Raw genomic sequence first — 12,133 nt, 5'->3', positions numbered from 1 at the left:
AGTTGTGGTTCACTCCTTTTTAAAAAAATAAATAAGAGAAAGAAATGTGCTCAGTTTAATAGCAGTCTGAGATGACTCAGGCAATTGCAGCAAGAAACAAACTCATAAGAACGAACTGCAGGTAGGTGGTTAAATGACTATCTCTGGAGGCACACATGGAGTGCCAATAGGAATAGATGTCTTTATGCTCAAAGCATCCCCAGAGCCTCAGTTTCTTTGCTCTATAGGTGTGCAATCATTGCAACTGCACTGAAAAATTCTTCAGACGATTGCACGTATTTTGTTTCTGGCAGACTCAGGACTTCTTGTAATCTGGCTTCAGACGTTTCCCTTCACACAGTTACAGGATACAACACAGCTGCCACTGAATTCTCCCTGAAGAATGACAGAGTACCTACAGGGATTATTCAGGGACAGTTATTGCATGTTAAAATCATCTCCTGATTTGATCCAAGCTAAGTTTGGAGCATTTCAAGCCTCCCGAACAACAGGACAGAGCAAAATAAGGCCTCCAAGCTTACCTAACTGTCAGAAATGGCAGTTATTCTGGCACAACAAGTGCCTGGGGTCTGGGCTGTTGGTACCATGTCTTCCAATAGATACGCAGATCTGTTTAGGAAGGAGATACAGATTCACACATACAACTTATTTGATTTTGCATTAGAAGTTTAATTTCCTCAGCACAGGATTAGGCCTTTAACCAGGTTTTAGCTACAGTGAGCTGGCATCTACTGATAATCCAAAAAGTTTATATGAAAAAGGTATCTCCTGCCAACAGGACTGCCAAAAAACACACATCCTTTTTGCCAGCGCTGATCATAAGAAGTGGCTGATTGGGATTTTCCTCAAAACCAGAGGAAGTATGTATCTTATTTAGAGCAGTGGAGACTCAAAGCTCTTTTCCTTCCATGGCTATAAACACCACCACAGATTATATTCTAATAAATAACTAGAGAGTGCGACAACAGAATGACACACAGTAACTCTGAATTTTGGGCCCCCAAAAAATCTCCTATAGCGAATGGCAAAATTACCATTTTGTTTCTGATTCAACAGTGCTTCTCTGGGCTAAGGTTTCCCAGTCAAATTTGGCACATGCACACTGATCTGCAGCACCTTATGCTACTCCATTACAGGGCAACATCTGCCTAACAAAGGTAACTTGTTTCAAAGGTAACACGTTTCCAAATTTTTATTGTCCCAGTTGAAAGAACAAGTATTCTCCAGGGTTGAGACACAGCTCAGCACCCCTGAGAGCATGGGCAGACTGTACAGTGCACTCAAAACATGGAAGAGAATGATATGTTTACACAAATCTAGTCAATTTCCCCAAGCCTCAGATCAATGACTCTTCATTAACTTTCCTCAGATAGCCCTGAGTAAAGAAGCTGCAGAAGATCCATGGACTATCGTGCATTTAGGTGACTCCTCTTCCAGCTTAGTTTTGGAGCTGGACTACAATTTAATTGCATCTTGTAACAGAAAAGCCTGCGTTCTTTGGGCCATTATAAGCTTGGGCTTTGGTGATAGGAAAGTTAAGGGAGACCCAGGGAAGGGATTTTGCCTACTGAATAACAGCACCCATCACCAGCAAAATATCATTTGTAAAATTCAGTTCCTTTAATAAAGAAGTGTCTGACAGACACTGCTGCTGTGTTCCTGCTATTAATCTTATCCCAGTGCTGTTACATTAGGGGATGTAAACTATCTTTTCTCTCTAGCCATTATGGAAACTGTGCAATTCACATCCTCCCAGGAGGGCTCCAATTAGCCAAGCCTGCATCCCTCTTGGCTTTCCATCAACTTGCTGCATTATGCTGGGCTGGAAAAACTAACCTCCTACCACAGGCATGAGCAGAAGGCCTGCAGTAGCGCATCGCTGCTGACTCTTCAGATACATTCTCTCTAAAGTTGTAGGTTTTGGTCTCATCAGCAATTCTCGAACCTTGGAAAGTGAATCCAACGATGAAATATTTTAAAGTAGCTAAGAGACAACAGAACCACACCTGTGAACTGGGTAAAAAAGGCAAAGGCTGCACGTGACCTTAACCAGACTACTTTTACCCACTGAGCACTGTCATACATTAAATGCACAATGAGACAACTGAGAGACACATTTTACAGTCAGCTCAGCTATTAAGATTTGCTAAATTGCATTTCAAAGTACTTCCACTGCAACCCCAGTTTTATACACAAACCAGAGAGTTCTAAGATGTTATTAGAGTGGCTTTACTTTGTTTTGCTTTATCCAGTTTAAAAGTAAATTATTTCTTTACTGTTTCCATAGTTAACCTCATCTTAGATGTCAAGCACAAAATTATTCTGGCTCTCTCAGATGAGATCACATAAGAATGAATCCTGTCCACAGGAAGTGAGGTCCACTTCAGTAGAGGATGGGTGCAGTGGCTGGCAATGTGTCTGAAACTCTGATCACACCTCTCATTCTACATACAACTGACAAATGATGTTGCCAATTCCCTGGTTGCTAATTCCTGCTGCAGCCGGTCTAACATCCAAATTCAGTAAAAAATAATAGTAATAATAATAATAATAATAATAATAATAATAATAATAATAATAATAATAATAATAATAATAATAAATTAAATCATAGTTTTTAGTTATTTCAAAAGAAGAACAACCGTACTGACTATAAAAAGATTATAATGAAACAATGGTCCTGTTACAAGTTGGTTGCAATTGCATTAAGAATATGCTGAAAAGGCATCCATAAATCAATACATCTTTGGTGCTGGCCAGAGACAAGCTTAAGTAATTAAATAACTCAGCTGATTTCAACAGGGCCAAATTTTTAAGCCAGGTCTTATGGAGATCAGGCTCTGTATACCTCCCTTACAGATGAGCCAGAGCTGCAGACAATCCTGAACATCCTCCTGCAACATCTGTAGGAACTTATCTCCTGTGTCTGTTCTAAGCCTGTCAGAAGACACACTTGGGCAGCAGACTGTCCCAGAGGGGCTGCTCCAAGATGTTGGTATACACCTGGGCCACCAGGGAACTGAGTGCTTGGCACAGATGCAGCTGCTCTGAACCCATATCAAAGAAGAGCATGAAAATGCAGAGAAGTTGGCTCAAAATCTGCTTATCCTAGAGAGTACAGTGCTGGCAAACATGTCTCCTTTGTTCCCAGCATTTTAAGGAATGAAGGACTTTTGGAAATAAAAATCAGTGCATCCACTACTCATTTGGAGCCAGGGAACAGATACAGACTGTAGGATGACTGCAAGGCAGCAATTCAACTGCCTCTCCACAACTCTGAATGCATGCTTGCTCTAAGTAGGACAGAATACAGCAAAACAGAGCTGAAAAACCTTTAACCAAACAGTACTAATATATTAAAAATATGTATCTTTTTCTTCACAGAAGGGAAAAAGAAAAAAAAAAAAAAGAAAAAAAGAAAGAAAGGAAAGAAAGAAAGAAAACAACAAAAAAAGCCTGAAGCCAGTATTTCATTCATAGGCTACAGAAAAGCCCCATCCTCAAAGACTGTATGAGCCTAAATGTGTCTGTGTTCTACTTGACATCAATGGGCATGTTTAACGCCATGAGGCATGCATAAAAAGCAAGTTGAGCTAATAGAAGCAGGAAAAACTAAACTAGAATAATAAATATAAACCTTCAGACACAACATAGGTCCTCAAGTATGTCTGTGCACACATGCTTCTTCACTGCCACGTATACATATCTCTCCTTGCATTAATAGAAACCCTCTCCATTTGCCACTTTCTTGCTCTTTGATTTTTGGCCATTCTGCAAGAGCAAACACCTGCAGTGTGATGTTTTACTACTTAGAGGTGTTAAAATGTAACACATGCAAGATGGGTTTAACTAACATAGGAATAGACACCTGCGAAACTGGTGAGGAAAAGAAAGAGGCTTCCAAGTCCTGCATAAACCTGCACTTCCATGCAAGAGAACAATGATGAGGGAAACCTTGTCACCCTGTGTAATTGGAATCATTGAATAACTCAGGTTGGAAAAGACCTCAAGTTCATCAAGTCCAACCGCAGCCTAACCATAGTACCCTAACTCCAACAACCCTCTGCTAAATCATATCTCTGAGCAGAGATATAGGCACAGAATATGCCATGTGCTGGCAGTACAATCAGCATCAACTTAGCTTAACTGAGCACAGGGCCTTGTGGTCACAACTGCAGTAGAAAAGCAAACTGGCTGAAATCTCCAGGCTTAGAAACAATCCTTCAGAAAAGTCCTTGCCTGTGGGTGTTCAGAGCTGGCAGCCCCTGCTGCCACCAGGCAAATCCAAGATCAGCAGTTCTTGGCACTGGTTCCTGCCTGCCCAAAGCTCCTGCTTTTGAAGTATGCCACACTGCACTTCTTGCACATACAGGGTCTGCTTTGCAGGCTTCTTGTTACCTGCTCCTCCAGACAGACTGTTCAAGGCTGTCCGTGAATAACAGTTTGGGGGCCTATCTTCACTATGCTGATCCGATCTGAATTATCAGTCTAAGGTTGCAAAGCCAATTAGAAATGAATTTTTATTTCCAACGGGTTTCTTCAAATTATTAGATCACGAGCCAAAAAAGCAGCTTAGTCCTTCAAAAGCTGTGATTTGTTAAGGACCTGGGGGCATTTTGGCAAGTTCTTCACAGTTCAATTCAAATATTATCTCCTTCTCTATGCTGCCAAATTTCAAGATAAACCTCTCTTCCACAGATCACTCGGTGTCAGTATGTGTCTGGTAGCAAGACTGCAGTCTGCATCTAGGCTGCTGGAACAGTCACAGGTGGGAAGAGGACAGAATGCACATGATTTGATGGGGCTGCAGAAATCTGCCCAGAGATCAGTGTTTGGATGACAAATCTTGCAGAGCACTGCCATTCACCATGTAGTTCTTTCTTGTCCTCATCACTCATTAACATAAGTCTCCATTAAGAAATCTGATATGTTCCAAGTAATCCCAATCCAAAGTATCCATTACTTATAGGCTGATTTCCTAAGAAAACAAGTCCTATGCAATTCAGCTTTGTTACGTGTTTGTGCAAGTTTCTTCATTAATAATCGTGAGATTTATTAATACCTGCATGCTACAGAACCTACAGAACAACCTACAGAACCCAGGAACCTGGGCATCGTACGTCCTAGTTGGAGTAAGTGATATGAGTTTGGACTCACGAACCTCTGCAGATGCCTTTGAGACTCCTGAAATGACAGGGCTCAGTAAATGCTCCAGGAGCACTGCTGCACATCAAGATGCTGCCACCTAATGGCAAGAGAGGAGGAGCAGCAGTCGGGTAAAACTACCATTTACAAGACTCTTAAAGGTCTGGGTTTTCTTGGCAGACTTTGGGAAGGACTGAATTTAAGATTAACTCTGTAGGAAATTCCATTCACTCTCCAGCCACTGCTGCTCTTTCTAGTGGGTATGTGGATCCCTGAATGCAACCTTTCCATGCCACTATTTACTGGTCATATAGTAAGCCACTGCTATTGCCTCCAACCCAGTCCTCTCCATGCATCCTAGTCAGGAAATCCTCCCTTGCTGTGTCACACACACATTAAATATCCATCCCTGTGATCCACACACGACTGACCTCCCCATTCCACATTACAGTCAAGATGAACTTCTTCCACTACATCACATATTTAGTATATCCCTTTACCTCCTTCACTCAGACAAAATGAATCTCCCTAGTATTGTCAATAATAATTTTCTTTATATCCTGACTAACAATACAAGGCAACCTGACGGAGCACTTGGGCAATAATTCAATCTTAGCTTCTCACCGTTCATTAAACTGCATATAACTTCACCAGAGCTGCTGCTGAATTATACTCTCATTTCCTTGTGAGAATCATATATTATTCCCCTGGGAATAGCAGCAATACAGCTAAAGATGAAATAATTTGTTTTAAAAACCCCAGGATTGTATCTGATAGCACATCATTTCTTCATCTCATTACTCACTTTGCATTAGTAATTAGCAGAGGTTATTTCCTCCATTCTCCTCCTCCCTTTTGTTTCATTTAATGTCTGATAACATTAGTCCATGGGAGATACGATGCTGTAAGATTTTAATACAGCTGAAGTGATTGGGATCTTTGCTGGAGGCATGCAAACCCTAGGAAATTCAAATTCAATTTAGCAAACAAGAAAAATCACTTCTCACCACTCTGCCCTGTACTTTGGCATCTACCCCTTCCCCCAGAGAATGGGCCCACTCTGGGCCCTGCACAGCTGCATGGCACAGGGTCAGGTGGTTTCTGCACTGCCTTCATGGCACAGTGTCATTCTCTCAAGTCTAATGATAAGCACATGATTTTTCTGAGTCCACAGTAGTTTCTCATGAGAACTTGGAAGCTATTCTGTGGTACTGCTGTGCAGGGGATAGGGAGAGTTTGCTATATGCTACAGAAACCACAGAGGAAGCTGTAGCTACACACGATCAAAATAAATTAAAAAGTATGCAACTGAAATTTCTGCCTGCCTTGTGCAGTCCCCTCCACTCTTCCTGGCCTTTGGAGAGCTCCCTTTTGTCCAGCACATATAATATAATTCCCTATTTCCTATAACAATGGGACTAGATTGCCTTTAGTAAGATGGCCACTGGTCACAAAGCAACTAAGAGCCACTATGACATGCTGGCATCAACCTCTATCATGAATCTGTCTCCCAGTCTACATCACAGAAAAAAGGGCTAAAGAGCCCTTCTATGGCTCTGGTAAGCTGTGTGCTCAACAGCCAGGCTCTGCCTTCTTCTTTTCCATGAGCTGCTTGTTCCTGGGGAGTCTGGGGACAGAGCCCAAATGTTTCCCCTGCTCCCCCACATCAGTCTCCTGATACTGCACAAGTTGCCTGCTGTTAAACCTTATCCTGCTGAATACCATGTGTTTGATATTAATTACATGTCCGAGCCCCATGAAAGTCATTGAAATTTAATGAGATGCAGGGATAGAACCACTGAGCCAATGGCATTCATTAAGGGTTGCCATGGAGATCAGTTTGCCAGGCTTGACCCATATTAAGTGCCACTGGTCACCACCAAAATAGGAAAAAAAAGATGAAATTATGGGGGGGAAAGTAGCCAATTCCTGAGGGGTCTGAGCACTAGAGCTCTGACCACGTTTAGTCAGCACAGTTCTGGCTCAGCAGCTCAGTGCATGGGCCACAAGTCAGCCAGAGAACAGGGCTTTAATGGAAACTGGGTCTGCTCCTCTGTGCCATCTGCAGAAAAGAGAAAAAAGAGCAATTCATTCACAAAAAAAAAGAAGGCAATGAGCTCTTCACACTTCTCATTTTATCCCTTCAAGTGGTGCAGCTGAACAGGGCTGCCACTAAACCACATTTTGTGTTCTGCTTCTAAAATGATGCTGCTGTTCTTAGCGGATATTGGTATTGTGGCTCTAAGTCCAGGGAGATGGAGTGAGAGCGGCAGAAAGAAAGGCTGCTGCAACTAATCATGGGAATGTTAAGATGGAGAAATGTAATAATAAAAGGCCTCAGAGAGAACCAAGGATTCCCTACAATACAAGCCCTGCAGCAGCTCTGGGAGAAATGATACTTCCCACACAGCCAGTTTGTGCAGCTCCAGCCAAATCCCTCATTCTGTCCTTTCCCTCTTGCCCCATGCAAAACCGGAGTCACAAGAAGTCATTTTTTCTCTCTTTTTGTCTAGTGAGATAGAAGCCAAATTAAAACAGAAAGCCTCCTGCCCACAGGCTTTTCAAGTGCTTGGGGGAAGGGGGAAAGTTGACCTGAGACAGCAATTTGTAGTTTCTCAGTATAAACAGTAATAATAAACAAGAATGAATTAACCAGATCACTAATATGTCTACTTTCCAGACCATCAGTAATCTGTAAGAATCAGGCTAAGATGCAATTGCAGGAGCAGCTGGGTGGAGTCAGGGCTGTCTGCTCAGTGAAGGACTGATGCCCAGGCAGTCCTTACCTCTCAGGTAAGCCTGGTATCAGCAATGCAGCCCCTTACATGGATCTGGATGCAGTGATAGGGTACTGCAGCAGCAGAGCTTCCTCTGGAATCCCACACATCTTGTAATACTTTGTTTTTCAACCTTAGTCCAAGCACTCACATACAATCAAACACACACAACCGTCACATCTTGAGTTCTAGAGAGGAACCTGCAAGAACAGGATGGTTTATGTCAAACTTCATTGAAAAAAAAATGCACTCATCACAAACACAAAAGTGTAAGTTATAGTTTATAAGGCAACTAACCCCGAAGCACAAGGGCCACCCTTTGAAGCACAACCAGAAAAACAAAGAAATTGCAACAAACTTATCTGAGTACATCTGGTTCACCTAAACCATCTGCAGCCCTGGGAAAGAACCTCATTGCCAAAAACAGCTGAAACCTTATCCTTACAGCCTACGGGGGTTCAGATAATTATATCTGACATGAAAACTTGTAGCATATACAAAAAAAAAAACTGGAGGGGGAATAAAAGGTCAACTGTATAAAGATGCAATCACTGCAGAAGGGGCCAAGTTACAGCATGGTGAGCTGTTTAAGCAGCCAAGATAAATAAGACACAATTAGAGTTACATTGGCTCACCCTTTTGAGATCCCACACGTGGGTGTATTAACATAAGAAAAAAGGGGCCAAGTCATCAAGACTTGATGCTTATTTAACTTGGCCCATTTCAAGGCTCTGCGTGTACCAACTTCATTCCATTTCTGCAGCAAACACCTCATTTTCTATATTTTTGTATTTGTAACCTGCTTTCTGATCACATTTCTCTTCTTTTTATTTTTTTTTTTTTCATTAGAAAAAGGATGAGAAAGGGAATGGAACCTGAACTCACGGCCTCCTACACCTAAGTCAGCAGACTGCATCCCTTTGTGCCAGCCAGCTCAAGGCCTTTGGTGAAAAACAAAAGCACAAGACTTTCCAGCATGTTTAATTAACAACCACAGGGAGCGTAATACAGCCTCACAAATGGAATAACGTACTGAAACTGGCAAAAGAAAATAACACAGAGTTGAAGTTTACTTCTGGAAGGATGCTGAATTTCATGAGAACGCAACATCAGCACTCAAAGCCTGGCTCTTGTAGAGATGCCCAGCACCGCGCTTTGGAGCCAGCATTGCACAGCCACTGCAGCACTTCAGCGCTGAATCCACTGTTTCTACATAGCTACCACACTGAAAGGGGCTTGAGTACAGCAGTAAGACTAATACAGAACACTTCGTAGAGCTGGGTCCAGCTCAAAGTTCTTTATAAAGTCAAACATGTATTTAGGTAGTTATTACCATCACAGTCACTCAGGTTCCATCTTGCTACTTTAGTCATACCAATATCACCACTGGCAAAGACAGGAGGCTGGCCCTGTTTCTTGTTTTCAACCCCAAATGCCACTCTGAAGATGCACAGGAACCACATCTCCAAACTTCTGAAGTACCTTAATACATGAAAGAGTACCCAGTTACATGACAGCAGGAAGACTGTGGTGATAACCATTTGGGGCACAGATCACATAGCTGGAGGGATACCATACTGATGTATCATGCTGTAGCGGAGCAGAGGAAAGAATCAGTAGTGAGAATCTTTCACTTAGTGTATCAGTTTTGATAAGTCTGTTAAGGCCCTGTACCTAGCAACAGGATGAGATAGACTTACTACAGGCAAACAGCAAGCCTGCCAAGAGCAGCCTCCCGATGACTTCAGCAATGCGTTACTGTGGAGCTCTGGAGGGTATGCAGTATTACAGGCGCTCTCGTTTTGGTAACTCAAATCCACTCAATCATTCATGGGAAGATAGCTCTCTAATTTTTTCATTACGTTAAGACTGACAAAGTCTCTGGAAAACATATTCAATACTAGTCATCATAACACAGAATGCTATGGGCTGTGAACACAGGAGTTCTGTAGATGACAGTGAACAATGCAGCATAGTTAGCTAAGCTGCAGTTCTGCAGTGTAGTTGCCTAGAATAAGACAAAGAGGATGCTAAAAAAAAAGATGCCATCAATTCTGTAGAAAATACATACTTTAAAGGTTCATCTACACAGAGCACTCTACACAGAATCACACCACAGATGTGCTGGCCCTGTCACTGCTGCAACAAACTTCTGCAGCCTCTGCTGGCTGTCAGTTCAGTAAGCATCTGCAAACATTACTATCAGAACTGGAGCCCCAGAACAACACCATGTGATTTTCTGTGCAGTGCTCTAAGTCATTAGAACTGGGTGAAAGTACTGCTAAATTCATGTTTTGTTCATTGCACATTGTCCTTCAGCAGCTTTCAATCATTTACAAAGACAGCAATGTTTTAGGGAAGAGCAAGTCTGCCTCTTTCTCTAGCATTCGCTGTCACCTTTTCTGCTCTCTGGTCTTGCTCCTGTACTAGATGAGCGCTTTCAAAAAGCTGCCTGACACATGGCAAGCACTTTGCCTGGTTTGCAAGAAATGTGTTGTTTTAACAGAGTGGTGATCTGTGAAATTCTCATCCTCGTGCACCAATGCAACCCCATAGAAGACTAGGGGAAATCTGCTCTCAGTAAAGCACAGAAGCAGGTGATGGCTCATGGAGATCTTCAGAAGAAAGACATGACCAAGGCACTAGCTGTCATCCTCTTTATGCTGGACTCTGGGATGTTTCAGCTTAGGACCTGAGCTTGACAGGCACGTCCTTTGAACTCCCCTGTACCCAGCATGTCTTTCTGGGCCACGGGCACATTCAGACAGGCTACCCTGACACTTCACAAACAGCTAGACGGCCTCCACTGCCTGTGCCTTGGGAACATCCACTCACCTAGTTAATCCCAAAGTTCAAGGGGGATCAAAGTGCACAGAATTTTTAACAGTGGTGCCAGGTTCAAGTGGGCCCTGATACAAGGACATTAACTACTGAGCCAGGATGAGAAAAGCAGAGAAAAGTAGCAGAGGTCTGACCCAGGGTGGCACACAATGAGCCACCCCAGGAGGCTGGAGCCTGTTCAGGGACATCTGGTCCTAAGAGCCACACTAACCTCCCCTCCCTCTTTCCTCCTTTCCCTCCCTCCTGCTGCATATTCCCCCTTCATCTCTGGCAAAAAAACTGGCTTCCTGCAGTCACAAGGAGGAGCAATTACCATATGGGCTTGCCGCTAGGAGACAAGAGGGACGCTCAACATAGCAGATGGATCAGGGTGAATCATGCAGGGAAGAACAGATTCTCCCCATATCTCCCTGCTTCCTCTGCCAGATATTTAGGAATTCCTGCCCAGTTTTATTACACACAAGATGAACCTTATTGTCAGCTCTTACTGCCTCAAGCCAGAGAGGTATTTTTGTTGGGCTATGCTTCTCCCTCCAGCCCCACACTCCCCAAAGCCACAGACACAGGCTCAGACCAACTAACAGAAGTACCCAGAGGAGAAACCCCATCATGCAGCCCCTCTTCCCCTCTCCATTCATCACTGTCAAGCTCCAATAATGGAACATTTGCATCCTTGATTTCCCACAGTAGCTCCCCCAACTCCCCTAAAATTAGCAGTCCACCTATATTTACACAAAAACATATCTGCTATACGTCTGCTTGTAATGAAGGCTGCAGAGGGAGGGCAGAGCAGGAAAGCGTGATTTATCTCTCCTGGTGCTCCACAAACATTTCTGGCCCTGAGTAGCAATACCAGCTTTCATTCTTCATGTTCTCCATCATCCTCCACAGTGTAATGAAGCCAAGCAGTGGTACTGCTGTTACTGGGAGTTTGTTCTCTTTGTTTGCATCATTATCACTTCTCTCCCTCCTTTGTGAGCCTTCAAATGGTAGTATGCAGGCATGGCTAACCAGTTGCCATAGCAATCCACTGGAGTCCTTGTCATATTGCAGGAAGTAATATGAAAAAAAAAAAAAGCTGGATTGTAACAAAGCCAAAAAAAAAAAAAAAAAAAAAAAGAAAGAAAAAGAGAAAGAGAGCAAGCAAAGGAGGAAAGGCATCTTTTCCACTCCTCCTCTATTCCACCACACACCACACTGGCTCTTTACAAGAACACAACTTTTGGGGACTGGAGTGGAAAGTGAGAACATTGCTTCAACAGCCACACTGTCAAAAAGCAACACCCACAGGGAAGAAAATAGGCATCCCTCATTCACAAGTATGTCAGCACACACAGCATGCAGATAACCTCCATCCTTGGAATGCTTTA

The 12,133-nt window shown here is 42.9% G+C and overlaps 1 protein-coding gene across 1 annotated transcript in view; it reads left to right on the top strand.

Annotated features, from left to right (window-relative positions):
• The window catches only part of HIC2 (HIC ZBTB transcriptional repressor 2), a 114,749-nt gene extending 102,896 nt beyond the window's left edge, over nucleotides 1–11,853 (top strand). Inside the window, exon 4 of the transcript XR_004309016.1 lies at nucleotides 8,772–11,853. The gene's annotated coding sequence lies outside the window, so the exon portion shown is untranslated. The remainder of the gene's footprint in view (nucleotides 1–8,771) is intronic.
• The last annotated feature ends 280 nt before the right edge of the window (nucleotides 11,854–12,133 follow it).

This window comes from Coturnix japonica, chromosome 15 (genome assembly GCF_001577835.2).
Source record: "Coturnix japonica isolate 7356 chromosome 15, Coturnix japonica 2.1, whole genome shotgun sequence".
Classification (NCBI taxonomy): domain Eukaryota; kingdom Metazoa; phylum Chordata; class Aves; order Galliformes; family Phasianidae; genus Coturnix; species Coturnix japonica.
The sequence above is the reverse complement of the archived record's forward strand: the minus strand, read 5'-3'. Positions and strand labels throughout refer to the sequence as shown.